General features: G+C 40.9%; 1 protein-coding gene across 2 annotated transcripts in view; it reads right to left on the bottom strand.

Moving 5' to 3' along the window:
* Nucleotides 1–12,576: 12,576 nt before the first annotated feature.
* Nucleotides 12,577–14,213, bottom strand: part of LOC147035915 (far upstream element-binding protein 1-like) — a 116,764-nt gene continuing 115,127 nt past the window's right edge. For both annotated transcript variants that reach the window (XM_085848351.1, XM_085848371.1), the window contains exon 22: nucleotides 12,577–14,213. This exon is cut by the window's right edge and continues 1,643 nt beyond it. The gene's annotated coding sequence lies outside the window, so the exon portion shown is untranslated.

The raw sequence follows: 14,213 nt of genomic DNA, 5'->3' as shown, positions 1-14,213 counted from the left end.
CAAAGCTATTGTGGACTCTTTTTTTTTTTGAAGCTAATGGACTCAGTTGGCAGAATTTCAAGCACATTTGTACTGATGGTGCCCCAGCGATGGTCGGCGTCAGAGGAGGGTTCGTCACGCTTGTGAAGAACGAATGGCCCCATGTGACGTCCTCCCACTGTTCGCTACACCGATACGCTCTTGTGTCAAAGACTCTTCCACCTCGTTTGCTGGAAGTCATGGACGTCGTGGTCAAAGTAATCAACTTCATCGTGCGAAGGCCAAAAATCATCGGCTCTTCCAACTTCTGGCCAACGAAATGCGAGCGGAACATGTTGGACTTCTGTTCCACACGAAAGTCCGTTGGCTATCGAGGGGGAAATGCCTCTCTCGGCTGTATGAACTCCGGGTTGAGGTGGAAATCTTCCTGCGAGACAACGAAAACAACCTCCATGTCCACTTCGACAATGAAGAGTTCGTCATGATGCTCGCCTACCTGGCCGATATATTCGGCCGACTCAACGAAATGAACCAGTCCTTGCAAGGTCGTGATGTGACAGTCAGTGACGTTCAAGACAAGCTTGCCGGACTGTCTGCGAAAATAGAAGTCTGGCAGGCACGAATCAAGGCCGGGTCCACTGCCTCGTTTCCTTTCTTGGACGAGCACCTGCAGACGCAGAGGATTGAGCTTCCCGTCGGCATCAAAGAGTGCATCACTAGACATCTCGACAATCTCTCCGCTGAGTTCAAATCGTATTTCGACAATGCACCGTTGGATGTTCCGTGGCACAAAGACCCATTTAACGCTAAAATTGAACCAACTGAAGACGAAGCAGAGGAGCTGGCAGAGTTTAAGGTTTCAAAAGCAATGAAGCTGGTCTTCAGTTACAAAGAAGACCACTCCACCTTCTGGTTGTCTGTTCAGGATGCGTATCCACTACTCAGCAAGAAGGCATCCGTAATGCTCATTCAATTCGCCACAACATATCTTTGCGAATCTGGATTTTCTGACCTTGCGACGATTAAAACGAAGTCCAGAAACCGTCCTGACGTTGGGAACGATATTCGCCTTGCTGTGTCCAAGACGGAGCCGGACATGAGGCTTCGTCAGAGCCCAACAGCAAGTGTCTCTGATTGTATTGCTTAGAAAAATGTTTACTTTGATTTATCTTGTAAGACTGAGTAAATAAATTTCATAAAACGAAATCTGCATCTTTTATTGAAGGGCAGGGGACCACGAATGTTAAGCGACTCGGTAGGGGGGCCATGGGCCATCAAAGGTTGAGAAACGCTGTCCTTGGGTATGGTAACCATCAGCATGACCAGCTTTCCACTGGTATCATTTCAGCTTTCTTCAATTTCCAAGAGCTCTTCACCTCATTTTTCAGATCCTGGTGTTTGGACGAAATGCTGCAGAAATCAGTAAAATGACCAAAATCATTGGGAACTGAAACCTGGATCAACAATGCTGACTTTTCCTTTTTGTGGTTGAGCACCTTGTCCAGACGCAGTGATTTGTTTGCAATGTCCACACTTGATGGGATCATCTTGTCATACGTGAGCATTATATGATCATTTTCAAGGATTGGATTTGGTTTGTTTGCATGATTGTTCTGGGACCGGGATGTTGAAATATTTACGAATGTCCCAGTGAATTACTCCACACTGTCATGTCTTTCTGTGTCCAGCTGTTCTGACATGAGTTTTTTTCCATCCCAAAAGGAAGTGACTGATACTTTGTTTCTAACCGACAAAACCTGCATTTGTGCGGTTGGCTCAATCCCGCCATTTTCTTAAAAGCATAGGTGCAGTGTCTTTGGTCTTGGGCATTGATGACGACTCGTTCTCCATCACAACTAATTTGACCACTTAGCTATTCCAGAGAGCCTTCCTTGTCGATCTGTCCTGTCAAGCTCTTTTTTAAATCTTCCAGCTCTTTTGTCATTTCTCCCATTTAGCAGAGTATATCTGCTGATTTTTTTTTTTTTTGTAATTTTAACTCATTTGGACCGTGTTTGTTTGTTTTGCTTTCCGATGAAGTATCCATCATTTGCACCAGTCTTTGGAAGATTATTGCTAAATGGATGAAGGATACCTTTTCTGGTTTTCTTTTTTGTTGCTCGTGTGGAAATCTCATCCAATCGTCTGTTGAGCTTTTCACATACTCCGCTAGTTTGACACACGATGTTCTGTGCACTTGGTTAATCTTCAACTCAGCGTGTTGCATATTATTCAGTATTCAGCATCTATAAAGGCTGTGATGAATATCACATGAACAATCTCCCCCCTTCGCTCCTCACACCACCAAATTGCATCCATATCCCGAAAGCAGATGCATGGCCTTTCCTTGTTTATCAACGTTATTTAATTGTTTTAATACCCGTTTCAGTTGATTTGGGTGATGGTTAGGATATGTATCACTTTTGGAATGGTTCTCTAGTGTCCATTTCCCCCCTCAGAATCATGGGCTGCTTTGGTTGAGTGCACATTTATGTTGGATTTCTTTTCGTAATAAACCGATTGATGTTTCATGTTTTAAATTCTGGGTTTTGTGCACTAACCCAGAGACAAAATAAACTTTCACGTTAGAATCACCATCATGGCTTCAGCAGTTTGTGAGGTCGTTCAGGCTTCATAGTGTAGTAGATAGTAGAAAAATCGTGCAAATTATGATACAAGCATCAAATTTGGAATTTCTGTTATGCAGGGCTTTCTGATCAAATCTGCCTGATTGGCCATTTGAAAATCCAAATTTAGAAAAATTTGAAGTCACAGCTGGCTGAAATTCTTGAAGCGCAAGTGAACTTCCCAGACAGAGAACCAAGGGGAGATGCAGTCATCATTGATGGCTCAGCACTTATCAATAACCTCCCTCCACACACTTCAAAGATATTTGATGACAATGCCAAAGAAGACATCATCCCAAAGGTGGAATCCTATGGTGCCAGGTACGAGAGGGTGGACGTAGTGTTTGATGTGTTCAAGAAGTCAAGTCTGAAGTCCGAGGCAAGGTCGAAAAGGGGGCAAGGAATCAGAAGAAGTGACAGGAACCAGTAAGACCCCAAGTAACTGGAGAAGCTTTATTCGAGATGACAGCAACAAGATTGAGCTGTTTCACTTCCTTGCGGAAAAGATGTGTGAAGCACAGACGACAAGTACGATCATTGTCACAAAAGGAGAACATGCCATTAGCAACACAAGGAAGTCACTGGATGCTGTGTCTCCATGTTGTCATGAAGAAGCTGACACTCGAATATTTGTACACACCAGGGATGCAACGAGGGATGGCAGCAAGTCCATTATCATTTAGGCTAATGACACGGACGTACTAGTCATAGCAATATCTGTACTGCCATCCTTACAGGAACTAGGTCTTGAGAACAAGTGGATTGCCTTTGGCCAAGGAGCCAAGGCACGATTAATTCCAGTCCATGAGGTAGTTTCTGCAATAGGGCCTGAGAAAGCTGGAGGGATCCCATACTTCCATGCGTTCACTGGATGCGACGTGGTGTCTGTCTTCCACGGTAAAGGGAAGAAAACTGCATGGCAGACTTGGAACGTCTTTGAAGATGTTTCTGAAACATTCACCAATCTCAGCCAGCATCCAGCATCGATTCGTGATCTTGACTTTTTGAAGTTTTTTTTTTTTTCAAAATTTGGATTTTCAAATGGCCAATCAGGCAGATTTGATTGGAATCCCCTGGAGAACAAATGTGCCAAATTTGATGCTTGTATCATCATTTGCATGATTCCTCTCAAAATTGCTGTTATCTGCCCCATGATCAGTTTTACATGGTTTTGGAGGGGAAGTTGTATTAGAAATACAAACTTGACGATTTAACGATCTCTCATTGTACTTTAGCGCTGTATTTTGGTGTCTTCTTAAGTCTTGGTAATTCAGCAAACACTCCAGGGTAAAAAACGTACGACTTTGAATTGCTTACGACTTCACTCTGTAGCAATTCATAAACGTATCATTGTGTACACATTTGAATAGATGGCCATTTTTTCCTGCATCATCCCTCCATCTGGAGTATCACTATACTCCATTATAAAGATGTTCTGCAACCGATTTGCAAATGTTATCGAAAAACTTTATCAGCGTGCTCATTGTATTGGAACTGTATATATTTTATAGACCGTCTAACATTACAAACAGTATGTACTTTATAGAAATGTGTGTTGTTGCTGTCAATTAGCCTGTGACTGCCCTGCACGGACCTACCTGATAAAATACAGTCGTGGCCATAAATATTGGCACCCTTGCACTTTTTTTCAAATAACTCACAATTTTCTTGAAAAATAAGTTGAAATTGACAAAAGTATTTGGTCTCCACAATTCCTTATTTGACTAAATATTACAGAACCTTTCTTATTGATTCCAAACTTAATATATAGTTTTCAATCAAAAAATCAAAATTATTGACATCCGAGACAATATTTGGTAGCACAGCCTTTGGACAAAATACCTGGAGTCAAGCGCTTCTTACAGCCATGAATGAGCTTCCCATGCCTCTCTACCGGTAGTTTGACCCACTCTTCTTGTGCGAACCGCTCCCGTTCTCCCAAATTTGAAGGGTGCCTTCTCCCAACTGCTGTTTTCAGATCTCCCCACAGGTGCTCGATGGGATTTAGATCTGGATTCATTGCTGGCCACTTCAGAACAGTCCAGCATTTTGTCTTGAACCATTCCTGGGTGTTTTATGAAGTGTGTTTGGGGTCATTGTCCGACTGCAAGATCCATGACCTTCGATGGAGACCCAGCTTTCTGGCACTGGATTGAATATTACACTCCAAAATGCCTTAAGAAGGCTTCATTTTGTTTTCTGAAAACAGAGATGATGTGCTTCATCAAAAAGCTCGAATTTGGTCTCATCTGTCCACAGGACATTCTCCCAGAAGGATTTTGGCTTGTTCAGGTGTATTTTGGCAAACTCCAATCAGGCTTTCTTACATCTCTCTCTCAGCAATGGGGTCCTCCTGGGTCTCCCACCATAGAACCCCCTTTCATTGAGTTGGCGATGGATGGTGGGAGTTGAAACTGTCGTACATTATGTCTGAAGTTCAGCTTGAATCTGTTTGCAGCGAAGGATTGTTTTGAATGGTGAAGAAAGCACCTCGAGCAACTGCCAATTTTCGATCAAGTTTCCTCTTGGGGCCACGTCAAGGGAGGTTGGCAACAGTGCCATGGGCCTTAAACTTCCTGACAACATTGTGTACGGTGGACACAGGAACATCAAGGTCTCTGGAGATAGACTTGTAGCCTTGAGATTGTCCATGCTTTGCAACAATCTTGTGTCTGACACACTCAGGCAATTCTCTGGTGTTCTTTCTTTTCTTCATGCTTATTGTGGCACACACAGTGACAAAAAACAGCAGCATGACTCCTTTTCTCCATTCAATCTGGTTGAATGAGTTATGTTAATATTGCAGGCACCTGCAGCTCACGACAGGTGAGTTCAATTCCAAAGTAAAGGAGAATTACCTGCTCGAAATCTAATTATTTTGAACTTCTAAAGGGTGCCAATAATATTCTCCAAGCCATTTTTGGATTTGTGTGTGGAATAAGCAAAGATTTAATATATTTTCAGCTTTTTTTGATTTGTTCCACTGCAAACAAAAGAAATACATATGTGGATACCAAAATATATTTTAATCTCAACAATTTTCTGAAAGAAATGGTGCATTATTTGAAAATAGTGCAACTATCAATATTTTTGGCCCCGACTGCATTCCACCATTAAACACAGCCATTTCCGTCCGATTGGTCATTGGTCAAATGTCTTGCGGCTCCGCCCCATTAGGCTGATTGGCTGGCAGTCATAGTCCCCACCACCTCTGATCCCTTCCTATTCCTTCACAAGGGAATGCAGTTTTACATACTTTTCATTGAATCCTTTCAAGCTATTAAAATTTTGATCAGTTTGCACCTTCCCACTATAAAATGCAGTCGATTTGTGTTCAAAACAAGTTTTCAACTTAAACCGATTTTGAAGTTCCGCTGTCAGAAAATAATAAAAATAAGAATGACAAACGGGCATTTTTGGGTCATTTTTCTTGTTCAGCGATGATGTCCCAAAGTTTGATTAATGGTACTGGATGGGGTATTTCTGTGCAGATGACTGGTAGGTAAATTATAGGTTTATAACATGTCTTCATAGATTTTTTTTGAATATTTTTTGTTGTATTGAGCCAATGGAGTGTCCAGGCCATCCCCACATCAGTAGTTTACCAACTTGTTCATATCATTTTAAAAACTTACCTTGTGCATTCACAAGCTCCAGATATGACCTTCCCATTACCAAACACGGTGTGTTCCTTTGGGAAATCTGCCTGTATGTTGGTAATGATGGCATCATCTTTCCAACAGCAGACATCCATCAAGTATATGGCCAAACTTGTTCACATAAGGTAATCCCACAAGGTTCAAAGTCCACTCATGAGTAGCTTGGGTCAAAGGTTTGGTGAGAACGCGCACATCTGCAAACCTTCGGGCCTTGCATTGGTGAACGTCTTAAGGAGTTTGCAGAACGAGGAGCTGAAAGCTGTCAATTTTTTGGGTGAGTTCAGAGTTCTCCAACGCTTTCTTTGCACAGAAGAAAACCTCTTTGTCACAGGTATGTTTCCATGTATTTTCAGCTTCTTGTAGAGGCTTTGTGGGCCATTTTAGGTAACAATCCTTATGTGGCATGCACGATATATGTTCAGCTGCCCCAGTGGTAGCAACGGATGACATTTAAAAAGTCAGGTATAGTTGGTAGAACAAAGACGTGTTTTTGTACTCGAGCATTAGTTGGTGCAGCCAGCCACAGGTGCTTCAGGAGAACCCCTGATCCCACAAAAAAAATACAACCAAATCCACCCCAATCCCATCCCAGCAAAGCAAACACATGATTATTTCAAGCCACTCGAGTGGTTCCACGTTTGGGGACAAAGTGTTTATGTACCTTTGAGGGCACAGCTTTGCACCTGCCAAGGAGAACAATGATATGCCAAGTCCTCATATTTAGCATCAAAACTTTACACTTGTTGGGGCTGTTTTTGACATGGAACACACAAACATGGATGTTACCCACTTATGCTACTTTTCCCATCCTTGTACATAATGAAGCAGTCACAGAAGCAGAGGTTCTTGGCCTTAAAACATTTCCTGTCGTCTTCCATTATCATGCTGGGCCGGCTGGAAAGGACCAATTGCATGCATCTAACACACTTTACTGAGGTTTATAAGCGCACACTGCACATTATTTTGTCATGCTTACTCTTCCAGATCTAGTTTTTGGCAAGGTCTTGAAGTGAAAAAAAAATAGCACAGCACTATTTAGTGAACCAATTAAGAATAACCACAACATGAAAATGTTTTCCTACGTATCCTGAGTTGCAGTATGGCAAAATAACACATTTACTAACGTGTGGAATGACAAACTTAACTTGCAAGGAGTGACAAGTGAAACGATCGTTATGTAGTTACGCTGAAGTATGGTCAAAGCCGACAACAGTCTGAACACAAATCACGTTTTTGACCCCAAAAAGTTGACCGGCCTCAAGGTCAAGTGCCATAATGTTAAATTTGTTTTTAAAACTTCCTTGCAGTCTTCTTCCTTTGTTGAGTTAACAATAAATGACCACAGCTAACAGGCAAGAGCATGGATGTTTGAACTTTCAAAGGAATAATAACGGCTGCACGATGATTCATCTATAAGGCACGTCAAATCATTTATATAACTGAGGAGAAATAGCTACTCCAGATAAGTGTGGCACTTTCTTGGAATTTTACCGTTTTAGCACATGTATGATCAAAGTGGAGCAAAATCATCCTGACCATTTTCACAAGGATCGAATAACTGTTGCAGAGCTTCAACTGAAAAAATATAGGGGCAATACTCACCTGGTGGCAGCTGGATAAGAAAACAAGGGAACCACTGACAGTTGTGGATAACCCACAAAATATTTAATGGCGAAGAAAGTAAATACTTATGGATCTTTTTAATGCAGTGAACAAAATTTGGGGCATCCCAGGTGATGAATGTTGTGATAAAGTTTCAATGAAATTGCGTGTATTTTCAGAGAAGTTTCAAGTATTAATGGATGGACGGACGGGCAACGCGCCATCCCATAAGCTCCCGGAACGGTGTTCAAGATAAGCTGAAAATGGGGGGAAGACCCCTGAGTACTTACGTGGTAGAATAATGATACTGAGGAGGAAATCATCGTGGGACGGGATCAGCAAAATGTACCAATGAACCAATGTTGTAGCAAATACCTACTTTGAGGAGCACAACCGATGTAAACCACCTTACACCCCAATTTTTTAAAAAGTGTGAACAAACAATGGTGCATCACGGATGATGAAGGTTGTGGTCAAGTTTCATCAGAATTGCTTTCTTCTCAAACGACACACACAAACACAGTAAAACTTCCTCCAACACGGTTTCCAATTACAAACACCGAATTAAATGAGTCAAAATCTCCCCAACTCGAGGGTGTTTCGCATTTACGCGATCGTGACTGGTGTTTTCCCAAAGATTTATATTATTCTTATTCCTTGTTAGTGTACTGTACTTTACTTAATATTTAATTTATACAAAGGATGATTCGAGTCGCCACCTGCCATCAGCACGATCACAGTTCGAATTTACATGAATAAAGAAGTCTGAAGTTCAAGTGGGCCATTGAGTCAGCTTTAAATCCCGACACAGAACTTCACAGGGAGTTAAAACAGAAAGCAAAGAAAAGGCCTATAATACAATTATTTTGGCCTACTTCAACAGCGAGCAGCAGCACTTCAACCCCTTCCACCAGAAAATCATCACCCAAACCTCCAACAACCACCTCACAATAAGGTGAATTATTTTTCAACTAGTGCATGCCCATAGGTGCAAACAAAACAAAAAAATTTCAAACCGCATGCCAGAAACAAACACACAGGCCGTTCCTTCGCTCTCACGTGCGTGGCTGTACATGCAAAAAAAAAAAACAACTTTCAAACCGCATGCCAGAAACAACTACACAGGCCATTCCTTCGCTCTCGTAAACGACGATTGGATTGGGGCATTGTGTTTAATAAAATTGAGAAAGTACAGAAATCGAGAAAGAAAGAATACAGTAAGTCGATAAATCAAGAAAAAAATCGAGAAAGAATACAGTAATCGTCACTGACTGGATTGGGGTATTGGGTTTAAGAAAATCGAGAAAGAAATCGAGAAAGTACAGAAATCGAGAAAGAAAGAATCGAGAAAGAATACAGTAATCGTCACTCTCCGGAAGTGAAGTCCTCACTGTCCGGAAGTTCGCATATGGCAGTTACGATTATTCGCAATTTATTCTTAATGGCCAATTATTCAATTAGCACCAACGTATTTTGCCTTTTCCCAATGTCATCGCAAGGAAAAACACAAAGAGAAGAGGAAAGAGGAGAAAAAAACGTGAAAAAAATAATTTACTTCCTGCTTCGGAGCATACCAGCTAACTCTGATGTTCCCCAAATTTATACACCGTCGAATATGAAAACGATTATAACTTGGGGCATTGTGTTTATCTATAAATGCGCATAAGAAATCGAGAAATTATTAGAATACACGAAAAAAAAAAACGCGCAAAAAAATAATTGACTTCCTGGTTCGGAGCATACCAGCACTCTGATCTTACCGAAATTTATACACTGTCTAATAGGAAAACGATCATAACTTGGGCCATTGTGTTTATCTATAAATGCGCATAAGAAATCGAGAAATTATTAGAATACACGAAGTCATCACTCTCCGGAAGCCCATACGTTGTAACCTGTAATGGGGAACGCGGCTGAGCTTCCCTTCCCCATCGGCCACGCCCACGCAACAACGTGTCTTCCCATTGGTTTGGTAAATAAATGGCAATAAGTTGGGAAGCACTTGTCCGATTAATGTCAAACCTTGAAAAGGCACATCCTCAGGTCCCCAGCAATATACCTGGCAAGTTTCAATTAGATCGGACCAGTGGTTGTCGAGAAACAGTGGTCTCACTCACACACACACACACACACACACACACACACACACACACACACACACACACACACACACACACACACACACACACACACACACACACACACACACACACACACACACACACACACACACACACACACACACACACACACACACACACACTACTGGAATTATAGATAGATAATACAGCACCATTATGACACAAACACTTATTTTAATGTATATTTAATTATGCTGCACAAAGATGTTAAAGAAAGAAACATGAAAGAACATGAAAATGAACATGTACAACATGTTAAAGAAAGAAACTAATACAAAGAAACATGTTAAAAAAAAATACGAGGTTATCCCAGAACGTATCCCCAACGTTGGAGGAAGTTTTACTGCACCTAATTTGGGGGGCAACCCCCCACCCCCCATTGGGCCTGATTTTTAGCGAAGGGGAAATTATGGGATGGCGCATCTGGGCATCAGTCCATCCACCCATAAACATGGGGCAACTTTTCTCAAACACAATTTCGATGAAACTTGACGACAACCTTCATCACCTGGCGTGTACCAAAATTTAAGCGCGCGCAAGCACGCACACGCGCAAGCACGCACACACACAGTCGACCCCTTCAGACCCAGATTTTAATAATTATGTGAAGAAGCTTTGGTACATCCCAGGTTATGAAGGTTGTGGTCAAGTTTGATTGAAATTGTGTGTGTAGTTTCAGAGAAGTTGTTGCAAGCGTTTGTGGACGGATGACACAGCATTCCATTAGCTCCCGGAAACTACATTCCAGGTGAGCTAACAATGTGAAATCAACCAAGTGATACGACATCAATTTGAAAATGAACATGTAAGAGTACAATTATGGTTCGCACAGCAACAGAAGGCCAAATTTCCACATTTCCAGGACAAAAAGTTGTTTTCCAAGACTTTTAATACAAATGTTTATGCAACAGGTGACATTAGAATAAACCAAAAGAATGAAACCTTGTTTGTTTTCTGTTGCACCACTGAATGTTTCAGTAATACATTAATACGTTTACCCATAGCCAAATATACAAGCTTAGCATGCCATGTTATACCACAGAACCATTCCAAGTTGTACCTTTTGCAGCATTAATCATCCACTTCAATACATGGATTGCTTACATGGAGTAAACTGCAATAAATAATCATTATCCTCATTTTCATAAAAATATGAAGTCAACAAATGTATGCTCTCCACGTGTGAGGTGGATTTACCGACAACAGGAAACACTTGTGTACCAAAGGCGGTTACTTTTCCTCTGGTGTACTAGTGGTTAGGATAGTGGTGATCAGCGAGTGATTGCTCAGTGAAATGACTGGTCAGTGCAACCATGGTCAATCATTTTGGCGCGGCATCAATGGTAAATCCCCGAGGGAGGTCAAAATGGGTAATGTTCGGTGGAATTAACAATTCTAACCAGGGCCTAGCAGATTATGAATATTTGCACAATATTCTCGATTTTGCAGGAATTTCAAGGACTTGGACAAGTTTTCCAGAACTGGAAAATGATTTTTCATTCTTCTTGGCATTTCAAGGACAATGCAAATTCTGGAATAACAACATCAAACTTAATTATATTTGTAGATGTTTACAGTTTTCTTAATAGGTAACCTGCCACATATATATGATATCTCAAGTGAGATTTTGTTTATTCAAACAAAACAGGCATATATTAGGACACCAACACAGGCTTCAAAAGCTGATTAAGGAACTTGCTTTATGTATTTTGTAATTCTGAGGTCAGGGGCTCAAGGAAAAGCTAAATGAGCAGCTGGTAAACAGCCAAACAAGAATGTAGAGGAGCTCCAGGAACACACCCACAAAACCAAAACGGTAGGACAGTGTCAAACGAAGCAAAAATAAGGTTTGAAGGGAGGATGGCAGCTTGAGATGGTGGTGGGTTGTGGTTTTGAAAAGTTAGAGACAACAGCAAGACTGGACACACCCAGGGAGGGAATAATCCAGACAACAGAAAGATGAATAAACGAACATTGTATTAAAACTAAATGACAGTAGTCTTATACTGACTTCCCTTCAAGTTCAATTTTGGTGGTGACCTCCATCAATTCACCTGTGGTTCTCACTGGCAAGACTGAAGGGCTCAAAGTGAAGGGTGTGTGATAAAACAATCACCATTTTGTGGTGACTCAATTATACACTTGATGCCCCCAACCCTGCATCTAAAAAAATAAATACAATATTCTATTTTTGTCAACCTTATCCCCTCCAACACTTGACTTTTCTGTGTCATTTTAAGAGTTTAAGAGGCCAGACTTGAAGGGGAGGCAGGGAAGTGGGTTAAACTAGTTAAGACTAATCAGTATAATACTTCGCTCATGCACAAAGGTGATCTTAAATAGGTTTGCGAGGAAATCTGTATTTATGAACTAACGCATCAAAAACAAGAAAATTCGACTAAACTGCAGGATATCACTTTCCCAGAAGGAAAAAAAAATGTACATCATCATTCCCTCACTATTTAACCAAATTTTCATTTGCAGAAGTACTTTTGATGAAACCCTTCCCCTCCCCTCCAACCACCCCCCCCCCCAAAAAAAAAATTAACCCTTTTTTATACCCAATAGTACAATGAAAAAGAAGCAATTTTTATTGGAATTCTGCACAAACTGAACAAGTAAAAGCTTAATCATACCACTTAGTTTCTACAAACTACAAGACATCATTAACACTGACTAGCAAACAATTAATCAAGGTTCTACAATGTAAAGCAGAGGAAAAGAAGAAACCAAAAAAAAAGCAAAAACTTTTTGAAAATGCACACAGCACACAATCTACAAAGGAAGTCCCGAACTGGCCTGAGAATCCCTACCCTCTGATGCACAAGGAAACATTCCACAACCCTCTTTAAATGATGATACGTACCCATGCTGTCTTGTTGTTCCTCTGCATTTGCCCTTTTGGAGCGGGTTCATAGCAGCAACGACTTTTACAATTCACGGCACTCGTTGCACACACAAGTCTCAACTACATTTCACCACAACCACTCTGTACTGCCCTACCAAACAACTTGCAAGAGCTTATCATATCAGTATCTCATCAACATACTCTAACACTACATTGTCACAACCTCCACCCCCTCCTACACCACTACATGACTGAGGCAGAATTAAGAGCGAGAATTTAACACATAGACCCCACAAAATAATCCTCATGACAACAAAATAAAGTTATTCACCAACAACAAAAAAAGGAAATAGCTAAATCTGCATACTTTTGCTCACCTGCATCAACTTTAGGATTTTAAAATATATTTTGAGTCAACGTTAATATCAGTGGCTTGGATACTCAAAACAGTTCTTACCGGGTGTTGCAGAGGTCAAAACCTCAACAACGAAAAAAAAAAACAACCGAAAACCAACATCCATCGAACAGGATCCAAAGGCTGCACTTGCGCTAGTCTTGCACTTCATCGCAGACAACCCCACCTCGCTCTGTACATGATCCAGCCCTTATCATTTTGGTGTTATTTCAAAAGCAAACATAAAGTAGACTTCTACATATCATCCCATGTTGAAGACAATGATTCAGGGGGAGAAAGGTTTCCTTGGCAATGAAATTTAACTCGATATGGAAATTGAGTGCAACACGAACTGCAGACAATGATGGTCAAATGCAAAATCAAAATTCCGAATCTAAAAGATAAAACTATACTACATCAGTACAGCCTGCGTTCAGTCAAAGCTCAAAGGATACCGAAAAGCTTGCTTTGGTTTGTATAGCAATTTTAAAGATACACTCGAATAAGGCCCAACTACCGACTACCCTCCCGCGTTATCGCTACATGCTTTACATTACAGCATATGCACAAGCCAGACGTCTGAACAAACATTACGGTTTCATTGTGAATGTACAGAAAACATTTTTTTTTAAAGGTTATCAACAACAAATATGCAACAGGTAACAAACAGCAAAACGATTTGTCGCAAGGTGTCAGAACGTTGGAGGATAACAAAAAAACTGCAACAATTGGATACACTAGAGGCAAAATCATTTGGATACAGTTGAAGGGAGCCTTAGATCGATTTTACATCAATGAACCAATGTTAACGTAGAATCAATGCAATGTCAGCAAAGGTAAAGATTTGTTTCATCATTCGGATTTGTTTTTGTATACTTACAAAGCGTCTAAATGGAAGGCTGCGGAGGTAAAGTTTGTCCAAGAAGAAAAACTCGATGCATCCCAGACAAGCAAGTTGGTTCA

The sequence above is a fragment of the Eptatretus burgeri genome, chromosome 1 (assembly GCF_056783735.1).
Source record: "Eptatretus burgeri isolate ZD-2024b chromosome 1, Ebu_testis_v1, whole genome shotgun sequence".
In the NCBI taxonomy this organism is placed as follows: Eukaryota; Metazoa; Chordata; class Myxini; order Myxiniformes; family Myxinidae; genus Eptatretus; species Eptatretus burgeri.
The sequence above is the reverse complement of the archived record's forward strand: the minus strand, read 5'-3'. Positions and strand labels throughout refer to the sequence as shown.